Here is a 13,382-nt window from a genome sequence, read left to right as displayed (position 1 = left end):
TCCCCCTCTTCTTCATCATCAGAAGAAGACAGGACATCGAACCTATTTGAGCAAATAAAATCTGCCTCCTTTTTTTTAGGCTTCCTCCTCCTCCCTTTATTGACGATCTGAAAGGATGCCTCCCCCTTTTCAGGCTGAACCTTCTCTTTCCCACCATCTTCTATTCTCTTCGAGATGTCCTGATGCTGCACAGTAACCGGTACGCTACTTTCTCGACCAGGACCAACCTCCGGCACCACTTCTTCCACCGCTGCACTATAATTATGCGAAGCCTTAGGGCATCGACTGTAGGGATGACCAACTGTACCGCAAAGATTACACCTGACCTTGCTGCATTCCCGGGACCCATGCCCCAACTGGCCACACAAAGCACATTTAATCACCCCACAATCGCTACTGAGGTGACGGAAGTCACCACACTTATGACAGGTTCTGGGTTGCCCAGGGTAAAAACACTGGAGTCGATCACGGCCAATGTAAGCGGCGGAAGGTATGTGTCTAGTCTCAGCCCCTACCTGGTGTAACCTCACAAAGGCCGAATAGGCACCACCCCAGACCCCCCTTGTATGATCGAACTTTACCAAAGGAGAGAGTACTGTACAAGACCTAGACAACCAATATATAATATCAGCAGGGGGCAGTGATTCGTTACGCACCAACACAGTGATCTTAACACTGTCCTGCCTCGTGATGGTATGGGATTTGAAAAAACAATATGGTTCCTTCATCTTGTTTTTCTCCCAACGTGAGCCAAAGGCCTGCAGGCCATTCAGGGAGAGGAAGCTCAGGTCGAAATCTGGAGTTCTCACTGGGTGAATGCATGCAAAAAGATCTGCAGCCTCAAACCCCAGTGAGAAGATCATACCTAAGAACTCCGACTTTGAAGGAGCCTCCCCATCCCCTACCCATTTGAACTGTACCACATTTCTTCTTTTTATGGGCTGACCCCCACTCACCCCGAACTGAGGACCAGCACTCGGCCGACCAGGAGCAGCCAAAGAATTAGCATATGAACCAGCACCTGGCCTAACCTCAGAGGGAGTTACAGGGAGCCCTTCAGGTGCCAGACCACTACAAGTCCCTATTCCCACATTCCCCACCCCACCAGTCATCCTGACCTGGTTCGCCTGAAACAAATTCACAGCTGCTAGAGCCCTCACCGGCATATCCATGTTACCATATACAGTTTCTACTAACATAAATTCTTCAGGGGTTAATTTGCTCTTATCTACCGCTGGCAGTCCTTGAGCCAATCTCTGCCCCTCTTTCGGCATGGCTTCATACTTTGAAACACCCATCGATGTGGGTAATGATGTCACCTGCGATGTCATACCGGATGCGTCTTTGGCCCCGCCTCCCTCAGCCACCACGGCGACTAAGCCAGAGCCAGCCACCGCAGGCTTACAGGGATGGCCAGCCTCAGCATCAACCACGGCCCGCGCCGCACCCACACTTGCAACTTTAGAGGCGAGCGTTTCGGGGACAAGTCCACAGGGAGCAGCGACAGTCACAAGAGTCCCAGCATCCGCCAAGACCCCAGCAACCGCCACGCCCCCCGCACCGTCACCACCCAGCACTCCCTCCAGGAGAGACGCCTCCCCCGTTTGGAAGCCACCAGATACTGCCATCATTGGCCTTTCCACGATATCTGCAGCATCATGCACGATCTTAGAAAAATCACTTCCATCACAGCTCCCGACAGCCACTTCCTTCTCCATAGGCTGGACTCCCACCTCCATACACTCCACTGGAGGCTCTGATGCCGCTACTGAACTTGCCAGGACCAGGCCGCCACCGCCATCCTGTTCAGGCAGAGATTCCTGCAACTCCTTTTTCCCTTGAGACAGAACCTGACGACACAATGCCGACGCAGCCACAGAAACTGCTGGGACCGACCTGCTACTGCCCCCACAATCCTGCTCAGGTAAGGACTTTATCAATACTTCTTTCTCCTGAGAAAGAGCCAGATTACATAACACTTTAATTCTTTCCTTTACTGCAGCCAGGCTAGTACTTAGCTCCCAAATCTCATCCTTTAGGAGAGCTCTCTCACGACTGCTACAAGTATTTCGTTTCCTTCTCTTGAGGGAAAGACGAGAGGTTAAACGAGACTGCTCCGTTTTTAACTCTTCCAGGCTCATATTCACATATTCATCCATAGAGGATTCTGAGCTGCTATCAAAGACCACAGCATCCCCCGCTTCACCACAGGCAGGTACCTTCGCCATATCACCCCCCCCGGTTTTCCTCACCTGGAGAGCCAGAGTCCCGTGGTTTGGGGGTCACCAGTTGGGGATCCTGTTTCTTCACAGGGTCCACAACCACTGGGGCTGCCACACTGACCGAATCTCCCAATGCTGGAACTTCCATGGCTGTATGCAGGCCAGAAATCCCGGGGCCTCCTTCGGGCCCAGCAGCCCGGGACTCACCATCATTGTCCTCCCCAGGAGGATCCATCCTCCCCTGGGAGGATCCCAGGGGAAACACTGCAGGCTTCAGAAAAGGACCAGGGCCTAAGAGCTCTCTCCTGTGCAGCCTCCTCCAGTCTCAGGTGTCAAATTTGTGGCCCAAGACTAGTTAACCCTTGCAATACTACAGCTACTTATTCAAAATGGTAAAATATGGTGTATGTGCCCACTTTGCCAGTGTATTTCATGCCCAAAACAGCGTTGGGCCACACAAAATACAAGTGGATGATATGTAAGTGACCACCCTCTGATGATTTCAGGTGTCAAATTTGTGGCCCAAGACTAGTTAACCCTTGCAATACTACAGCTACTTATTCAAAATGGTAAAATATGGTGTATGTGCCCACTTTGCCAGTGTATTTCATGCCCAAAACAGCGTTGGGCCAAACAAAATACAAGTGGGTGATATGTAAGTGACCACCCTCTGTTGATTTCAGGTGTCAAATGTGTGGCCCAAGGCTAGTTAACCCTTGCAAAACTACAGCTACTTATTCAAAATGGCAAAATATGGTGTGTGTGCCCACTTTGCCAGTGTATTTCATGCCAAAACAGCGTTGGGCCACACAAAATACAAGTGGGTGATATGTAAGTGACCACCCTCTGTTGATTTCAGGTATCAAATTTGTGGCCCAAGACTAGTTAACCCTTGCAAAACTACAGCTACTTATTCAAAATGGCAAAATATGGTGTATGTGCCCACTTTGCCAGTGTATTTCATGCCCAAAACAGCGTTGGGCCAAACAAAATACAAGTGGGTGATATGTAAGTGACCACCCTCTGTTGATTTCAGGTATCAAATTTGTGGCCCAAGACTAGTTAACCCTTGCAAAACTACAGCTACTTATTCAAAATGGCAAAATATGGTGTGTGTGCCCACTTTGCCAGTGTATTTCATGCCCAAAACAGCGTTGGGCCAGGCAAAATACAAGTGGGTCACATGCAAGTGACCACTCTCTGTAGATTTCAGGGGTCAATTTTGTGGCCCAAGACTAGTTAACCCTTGCAAAACTGAATGATCTGAATAAGAAGCTGGAGTTTGAATAAGAAGTGAATAAGAAGCTAGAGCTTGATTAAGAAGTGAATAATACCCCTTTTCCACCTACGTACCGTGTCCGATCCGGGATGTTTAACACGGCTACAACCCGTGTCGGCTCCCCCGTTTCCACTACACTTCGACACGGGTTATTCCCGTGTCTGATCTGTTTCCACCTAACCCGGGTAAGCTCTGTAAAAGCCTATTGCTGTCATTACAAATGGACTTTTTACTGTCTCATCAAGATGATGTCATCAAAAGGACCAAAACAGAGGGGTGGGGCCTGCTCACAGCATTGCAGCAATGGACGCCGGTGCAGTAGCTGTGTCTAGCATGGAGTCGCAGACTGTTTGCAGTTTACTGCTGCTTTCTGCTACAGACAGCTTGATGCAGCTTTTCACCTTGTGCTACCTACTGCAGAGCTGGAGAAGGAGAGCTCAATTCTTTGCAGAGAGGGCTACCTATCGACGCAAATATTTGAAAAGGAGGAGAGCGCGTATATCATCCACTGTTGTTATTTCTCTCATAACAATGAACTGTACACCAAGCCGAAGAATGTGGATGAGAGATCGCAGACATGGGGAAGCATTCATGCAGACTATTCTAGCATATCAGGAGGAGCAGTGGATGGCAAACTTCAGGATGTCTCGCGCTACATTCGAGTATGTTTTGGAACTACTGTCCCCCGCAATAACCATGCAGACCACCAGGTTCCGTAAGCCCATTGAGCCAGCCAGGAGATTAGCGATTGCTCTCTGGTGGTATGCTACCCCTGGAGAGTATCGCACAGTTTCCAGTTTATTTGGAGTAGGGATTGGCACGGTCTGCAAGATTGTCTACCAGGTCACGCGGGCATTGCTGGATACCATGTAACATCGCTTTATTTCCTTGCCACAAGGACAGCGGCTAGATGAAACTATAAAAGGGTTTAAGAAGCGTGGCTACCCACAGTGTGCTGGTGCCATAGATGGGACCCACATCCCCATCATCGCCCCCCGTGACAACCCAGCAGACTATTACAATCGTAAGGGTTGGCATTCCATTGTTCTGCAAGCGGTAGTGGACCACAAATACTGGTAAGCACTGTTTCACTAATGTGTTTCAAATAGGCTTGGCCTGTTTTATGATAATACATAAACCTTTATTTTTAGTTTCACAGATGTCTTCATAGGGTGGCCCGGACGGTCACATGATGCAAGGGTTCTCGCCAACTCCGATCTTTACAGTATTGCTGAGGACAAGCTTGGTGGATGGCTTTTCCCTCGAGAGGTAAGATTATTTACTACTTAAACTGAAATGTTTGCCCATAAACCAATAGTCAAGTTTTACCCCTGTAATAATATTAATGTTTTATTAACAGAAATCGGTGATCGTACATGGTGTGGACATCCCGGTCCATCTCATTGGTGATGCAGCATACCCATTACAGCGCTGGCTAATGAAGGGCTACACCCAGCATGTTCACTTATCCCCCGAACAGACATCATATACCCATGCCCTAAGTTCGGCCCGTATGGCAGTGGAGAATGCGTTTGGGCGTTTAAAAGGACGCTGGCGCTGCCTCATGAAGAGGAATGATGTGGACTTGAAAATAATGCCAGATATAGTAGCGGCCTGCTGCATTCTCCATAACATATGTGAGATTCAAAAGGAAAACTTTCTCCCCGAGTGGAATATACATGATCATGGGGCGAGGGTCGCTGTACATGATGCACCAGGCTTGGTGGGGGGGCATGACGCTGCCAGCGAGTGCATAAGGGCCACCATTGCAGCTAATCTTCAAACAATGTTGCAGTAGAGAAGACAGACAAGTTTTTGTGTGCAAACAATTTTTGTTTATTTCGTTTTTCAGTTATAAAAATTTGGTTCAAAAGTTGTTATTATATTTTTCTTTCTCTAACGTCCTAAGTGGATGCTGGGGACTCCGTAAGGACCATGGGGAATAGCGGCTCCGCAGGAGACTGGGCACATCTAAAAGAAAGCTTTAGGACTATCTGGTGTGCACTGGCTCCTCCCCCCATGACCCTCCTCCAAGCCTCAGTTAGATCTCTGTGCCCGAACGAGAAGGGTGCACACTAGGGGCTCTCCTGAGCTTCTTAGTGAAAGTTTTAGTTTAGGTTTTTTATTTTCAGTGAGACCTGCTGGCAACAGGCTCACTGCATCGAGGGACTAAGGGGAGAAGAAGCGAACTCACCTGCGTGCAGAGTGGATTGGGCTTCTTAGGCTACTAGACATTAGCTCCAGAGGGACGATCACAGGCCCAGCTTGGATGGGTCCCAGAGCCGCGCCGCCGGCCCCCTTACAGAGCCAGAAGGCAGAAGAGGTCCGGAAAATCAGCGGCAGAAGACGTCCTGTCTTCAACAAGGTAGCGCACAGCACTGCAGCTGTGCGCCATTGCTCTCAGCACACTTCACACTCCGGTCACTGAGGGTGCAGGGCGCTGGGGGGGGCGCCCTGAGACGCAATAATAATAAACACCTTGGATGGCAAAAAATGCATCACATATAGCTCCTGGGCTATATGGATGCATTTAACCCCTGCCAAAATACATAAAAAAACGGGAGATAAGGCCGCCGATAAGGGGGCGGAGCCTATCTCCTCAGCACACTGGCGCCATTTTCCCTCACAGCTCCGTTGGAGGGAAGCTCCCTGGCTCTCCCCTGCAGTCACTACACTACAGAAAGGGTTAAAAAAAGAGAGGGGGGCACAAATTAGGCGCAGTATTAACTATACAGCAGCTATAAGGGGAAAAACACTTATATAAGGTTATCCCTGTATATATATATATAGCGCTCTGGTGTGTGCTGGCAAACTCTCCCTCTGTCTCCCCAAAGGGCTAGTGGGGTCCTGTCCTCTATCAGAGCATTCCCTGTGTGTGTGCTGTATGTCGGTACTTTTGTGTCGACATGTATGAGGAGAAAAATGATGTGGAGACGGAGCAGATTGCCTGTAATAGTGAGGTCACCCCCTAGGGGGTCGACACCTGAGTGGATGAACTGTTGGAAGGAATTACGTGACAGTGTCAGCTCTGTATAAAAGACAGTGGTTGACATGAGACAGCCGGCTACTCAGCTTGTGCCTGTCCAGACGTCTCATAGGCCGTCAGGGGCTCTAAAGCGCCCGTTACCTCAGATGGCAGATATAGACGCCGACACGGATACTGACTCCAGTGTCGACGGTGAAGAGACGAATGTGACTTCCAGTAGGGCCACACGTTACATGATTGAGGCAATGAAAAATGTTTTACACATTTCTGATAATACGAGTACCACCAAAAAAGGGGTATTATGTTCGGTGAGGAAAAACTACCTGTAGTTTTCCTGAATCTGAGAAATTAAATGAGGTGTGTGATGATGCGTGGGTTTCCCCCGATAACAACTGATAATTTCTAAAATGTTATTGGCATTATATCCTTTCCCGCCAGAGGTTAGGGTGCGTTGGGAAACACCCCCTAGGGTGGATAAAGCGCTCACACGCTTGTAAGGGCTCTACCTTCGCCTGAGATGGCCGCCCTTAAGGATCCTGCTGATAGAAAGCAGGAGGGTATCCTAAAAGGTATTTACACACATACTGGTGTTATACTGCGACCAGCAATCGCCTCAGCCTGGATGTGCAGTGCTGGGTTGGCGTGGTCGGATTCCCTGACTGAAAATATTGATACCCTAGATAGGGACAGTATATTTTTGCCTATAGAGCATTTGAAAGATGCATTTCTATATATGCGTGATGCACAGCGGAATATTTGTCGACTGGCATCAAGTCTAAGTGCGTTGTCCATTTCTACCAGTAGAGGGTTATGGACACGTCAGTGGTCAGGTGATGCGTATTCCAAACGGCATTTGGAAATATTGCCTTATTAAGGGGAGGAGTTATTTGGGGTCGGTCTTTCAGACCTGGTGGCCACGGCAACAGCTGGGAAATCCACGTTTGTACCCCAGGTCGCCTCTCAACATGAGAAGACGCCGTATTATCAGGCGCAGTCTTTTCGTGGATAAGCGGGCAAAAAGAGGGAGAGGAAAAAGGCTGCAGAAATCAGCCAGTTCCCAGGAACAGAAACCCTCTCCCGCCTCTGCCAAGCCCTCAGTATACGCTGGGGCTTTACAAGCAGAATCAGGCACGGTGGGGGGCCCGTCTCAATGAATTTCAGCGCGCAGTGGGCTCACTCGCAAGTAGAACCCTGGATCCTTCAGGTGATATCTCAGGGGTACAAATTAGAATTCGAGACGTCTCCCCCTCGCCGTTTCCTAAAGTCGGCTTTACCGATGTCTCCTTCTGACAGGGAGACAGTTTTGGAAGCCATTCACAAGCTGTATTCCCAGCAGGTGATAATCAAGATACCCCTCCTGCAACAGGGAACGGGGTATTATTCCACACTGTTGTGGTACCGAAGCCGGACGGCTCGGTGAGACCGATTCTAAATCTAAAATCTTTGAACACTTACATACAGAGGTTCAAATTCAAGATTGAGTCACTCAGAGCAGTGATTGCGAACCTGGAAGAAGGGGACTACATGATGTCTCGGGACATCAAGGATGCTTACCTTCATGTCAAAATTTACCCTTCTCACCAAGGGTACCTCAGGTTTATGGTACAGAACTGTCACTATCAGTTCAGACGCTGCCGTATGGATGGTCCACGGCACCCCGGGTCTTTACCAAGGTAATGGCCGAAATGATGATATTCCTTCAAAGGAAGGGAATTTTAGTTATCCCTTACTTGGACAATTCCCTGATAAGGGTAAGATCCAGGGAACAGTTGGAGGTCGGTGTAGCACTATCTCAGGTAGTGTTGCTGCAGCACGGTTGGATTCTCAATATTCCAAAATCGCAGCTGGTTCCGACGACTTGTCTTCTGTTCCTAGGGATGATCCTGGACACAGTCCAGAAAAAGGTGTTTCTCACGGAGGAGAAAGCCAGGGAGTTATCCGAGCTAGTCAGGAACCTCCTAAAAACCGAGCCAAGTCTCAGTGCATCACTGCACAAGGGTTCTGGGTAAAATGGTGGCTTCCTACGAAGCAATCCCATTCGGCAGATTCCACGCAAGAACTTTCCAGTGGGACCTGCTGGACAAATGGTCCGGGTCGCATCTTCAGATGCATCAGCGGATAACCCTGTCACCAAGGACAAGGGTATCCCTCCTGTGGTGGTTGCAGAGTGCTCATCTTCTAGAGGGCCGCAGATTCGGTATTCAGGACTGGGTCCTGGTAACCACGGATGCCAGCCTGCGAGGCTGGGGAGCAGTCACACAGGGAAGGAATATCCAGGACTTATGGTCAAGCCTGGAGACATCACTTCACATAAATATCCTGAAGCTAAGGGACATTTACAATGCTCTAAGCTTAGCAAGACCTCTGCTTCAAGGTCAGCCGGTGTTGATCCAGTCGGACAACATCACGGCAGTCACCCACGTAAACAGACAGGGTGGCACAAGAAGCAGGAGGGCAATGGCAGAAGCTGCAAGGATTCTTCGCTGGGCGGAAAATCATGTGATAGCACTGTCAGCAGTAGGGACCCTCAGGCAATAGCTGTAGACGCTCTGGTAACACCGTGGGTGTACCAGTCAGGGTATGTGTTCCCTCCTCTGCCTCTCATACCCAAGGTACGGAGATTGATAAGATGGAGAGGAGTAAGCACTATATTCGTGGCTCCGGATTGGCCAAGAAGGATTTGGTAACCGGAACTTCAAGAGATGCTCACGGAGGATCCGTGGCCTCTACCTCTAAGAAGGGACCTGCTCCAGCAGGGACCCTGTCTGTTCCAAGACTTACCGCGGCTGCGTTTGACGGCATGGCGGTTGAACGCCGGATCCTGAAGGAAAAAAGGCATTCCGGATGAAGTCATCCCTATCCTGATCAAAGCCAGGAAGGATGTAACCGCAAAAACATTATCACCGCAATTGGCGAGAATATGTTGCGTGGTGCGAGGCCAGTAAGGCCCGACGGTGGAAATTCAACTGGGTCGATTCCTACATTTCCTGCAAACAGGAGTGTCTATGTGCCTGAAATTGGGGTCCATTAAGGTTCAAATTTCGGCCCTGTCAATTTTCTTCCAAAAAGAACTAGCTTCAGTCCCTGAAGTTCAGACGTTTGTAAAAGGGGTACTGCATATACAGCCTCCTTTTGTGCCTCCAGTGGCACTTTGGGATCTCAATGTATGTTTTGGGTTCCAAAAGTCACATTGGTTTGAACCACTTAAATCTGTGGAGTTAAAATATCTCACATGGAAAGTGGTCATGCTGTTGGCCCTGGCCTGGGCCAGGCGCGTGTCAGAATTGGCGGCTTTATCCTGAAAAAGCCCTTATCTGATGTTCCATTCGGACAGGGCGGAATTGAGGACTCGTCCTCAGTTTCTCCCTAAGGTGGTTTCAGCGTTTCACCTGAACCAACCTATTTGTGGTGCCTGCGGCTACTAGGGACTTGGAGGACTCCAAGTTGCTAGACGTTGTCAGGGCCCTGAAAATATATGTTTCCATGAGGGCTGGAGTCAGGAAATCTGACTCGCTGTTTATCCTGTATGCACCCAACAAGCTGGGTGCTCCTGCTTCTAAGCAGACTATTGCTCGTTGGATTTGTAGTACAATTCAGCTTGCACATTCTGTGGCAGGCCTGCCACAGCCAAAAATCTGTAAATGCCCACTCCACAGGGAAGGTGGGCTCATCTTGGGCGGCTGCCCGAGGGGTCTCGGCTTTACAACTTTGCCGAGCAGCTACTTGGTCAGGAGCAAATACGTTTGTAAAATTCTACAAAATTGACATCCTGGCTGAGGAGGACCTGGAGTTCTCTCATTTGGTGCTGCAGAGTCATCCGCACTCTCCCGCCCGTTTGGGAGCTTTGGTATAATCCCCATGGTCCTTACGGAGTCCCCAGCATCCACTTAGGACGTTAGAGAAAATAAGAATTTACTTACCGATAATTCTATTTCTCATAGTCCGTAGTGGATGCTGGGCGCCCATCCCAAGTGCGGATTGTCTGCAATACTTGTACATAGTTATTGTTACAAAAATAAGAATTTACTTACCGATAATTCTATTTCTCATAGTCCGTAGTGGATGCTGGGACTCCGTCAGGACCATGGGGAATAGCGGGCTCCGCAGGAGACAGGGCACATCTAAATAAAGCTTTAGGATCACATGGTGCGTACTGGCTCCTCCCCCTATGACCCTCCTCCAAGCCTCAGTTAGGTACTGTGCCCGGACGAGCGTACACAATAAGGAAGGATCTTGAATCCCGGGTAAGACTCATACCAGCCACACCAATCACACCGTACAACTTGTGATCTGAACCCAGTTAACAGTATGATAACAAAAAACGAAGTAGCCTCTGAAAAGATGGCTCACAACAATAGTAATAACCCGATCTTTGTAACAATAACTATGTACAAGTATTGCAGACAATCCGCACTTGGGATGGGCGCCCAGCATCCACTACGGACTATGAGAAATAGAATTATCGGTAAGTAAATTCTTATTTTCTCTAACGTCCTAGTGGATGCTGGGACTCCGTCAGGACCATGGGGATTATACCAAAGCTCCCAAACGGGCGGGAGAGTGCGGATGACTCTGCAGCACCGAATGAGAGAACTCCAGGTCCTCCTTAGCCAGAGTATCAAATTTGTAAAATTTTACAAACGTGTTCTCCCCTGACCACGTAGCTGCTCGGCAAAGTTGTAATGCCGAGACCCCTCGGGCAGCCGCCCAAGATGAGCCCACTTTCCTTGTGGAGTGGGCCTTTACAGATTTAGGCTGTGGCAGGCCTGCCACAGAATGTGCAAGTTGGATTGTGCTACAGATCCAACGTGCAATCGTCTGTTTAGACGCAGGAGCACCCATCTTGTTGGGTGCATACAATATAAACAACGAGTCAGATTTTCTGACTCCAGCTGTCCTTGAAATATATATTTTTAATGCTCTGACAACGTCCAGTAACTTGGAGTCCTCCAAGTCGCTAGTAGCCGCAGGCACCACAATAGGCTGGTTCAAGTGAAAAGCCGAAACCACCTTAGGGAGAAAATGAGGACGTGTCCGCAGTTCTGCCCTGTCCGAATGGAAAATCAGATATGGGCTTTTGTATGATAAAGCCGCCAACTCTGAAACTCTCCTGGCTGAAGCCAGGGCCAATAGCATGGTTACCTTCCATGTAAGGTATTTTAAATCTACCGATTTTAGAGGCTCAAACCAATGAGATTTGAGAAAATTCAAAACTACGTTCAAATCCCACGGTGCCACTGGAGGCACTATTGGGGGTTGTATATGTAGTACACCTTTGACAAAAGTTTGTACTTCAGGCACTGATGCCAATTCCTTCTGGAAGAAGATTGATAAGGCCGAAATTTGAACTTTAATGGACCCCAATTTTAGGCCCATAGACAATCCTGCTTGCAGGAAATGTAAGAATCGACCCAATTGAAATTCTTCCGTTGGAGCCTTCTTGGCCTCACACCACGCAACATATTTTCGCCAAATGCGGTGATAATGTTGTACAGTCACTTCCTTTCTAGCCTTAATCAAGGTAGGAATAACTTCCTCTGGAATGCCCTTTTCTTTTAGAATCCGGCGTTCAACCGCCATGCCGTCAAACGCAGACGCGGTAAGTCTTGGAACATACAAGGTCCCTGCTGAAGCAGATCCCTTCTTAGAGGTAGAGGCCATGGATCCTCCGTGAGCATCTCTTGAAGTTCCGGATACCAAGTTCTTCTTGGCCAGTCCGGAGCCACCAGTATTGTTCTTACTCCTCTTTTCCGTATAATTCTCAGTACCTTTGGTATGAGAGGCAGAGGAGGGAACACATACACTGACTGGTACACCCACGGTGTTACCAGAGCGTCCACAGCTATTGCCTGAGGGTCTCTTGACCTGGCGCAATATCTGTCCAATTTTTTGTTGAGGCGAGACGCCATCATGTCCACCTTTGGTCTTTCCCAACGGTTCACAATCATGTGGAAGACTTCTGGATGAAGTCCCCACTCTCCCGGGTGAAGGTCGTGTCTGCTGAGGAAGTCTGCTTCCCAGTTGTCCACTCCCGGGATGAACACTGCTGACAGTGCTATGACATGATTCTCCGCCCAGCGCAGAATCCTTGCAGCTTCTGTCATTGCTCTTCTGCTTCTCGTGCCGCCTTGTCGGTTTACGTGGGCGACTGCCGTGATGTTGTCCGACTGGATCAACACCGGCTGACCCTGAAGCAGCGATTTTGCCAGGCTTAGAGCATTGTAGATCGCTCTTAGCTCCAGTATATTTATGTGAAGGGACGTCTCCAGGTTTGACCACACGCCCTGGAAGTTTCTTCCCTGTGTGACTGCTCCCCAGCCTCGTAGGCTGGCATCCGTAGTCACCAGGACCCAGTCCTGTATGCCGAATCTGCGGCCCTCTAACAGATGGGCACTCTGCAACCACCACAGGAGAGACAACCTTGTTCTTGGTGACAGTGTTATCCGCTGATGCATGTGCAGATGCGATCCGGACCATTTGTCCAGCAGATCCCACTGAAATGTCCGTGCATGGAATCTGCCGAATGGAATCGCTTCGTAAGAAGCCACCATCTTTCCCAGGACTCTTGTGCATTGATGTACTGACACAGTTCCTGGTTTTAGGAGGTTCCTGACAAGTTCGGATAACTCCCTTGCTTTCTTCTCCGGGAGAAACACCTTTTTCTGAACCGTGTCCAGAATCATTCCCAGGAACAGCAGACGAGTTGTCGGGGTCAATTGAGATTTTGGAAGATTCAGAATCCACCCGTGTTGCTGAAGCACTACCTGGGTTAGTGCTACACCGACTTCCAGCTGTTCTCTGGACTTTGCCCTTATCAGGAGATCGTCCAAGTAAGGGATAATTAATACGCCTTTTCTTCGTAGAAGAACCATCATTTCGGTCATTACCTTGGTAA

This window comes from Pseudophryne corroboree, chromosome 6 (assembly GCF_028390025.1).
Source record: "Pseudophryne corroboree isolate aPseCor3 chromosome 6, aPseCor3.hap2, whole genome shotgun sequence".
Classification (NCBI taxonomy): domain Eukaryota; kingdom Metazoa; phylum Chordata; class Amphibia; order Anura; family Myobatrachidae; genus Pseudophryne; species Pseudophryne corroboree.
The sequence above is the reverse complement of the archived record's forward strand: the minus strand, read 5'-3'. Positions refer to the sequence as shown.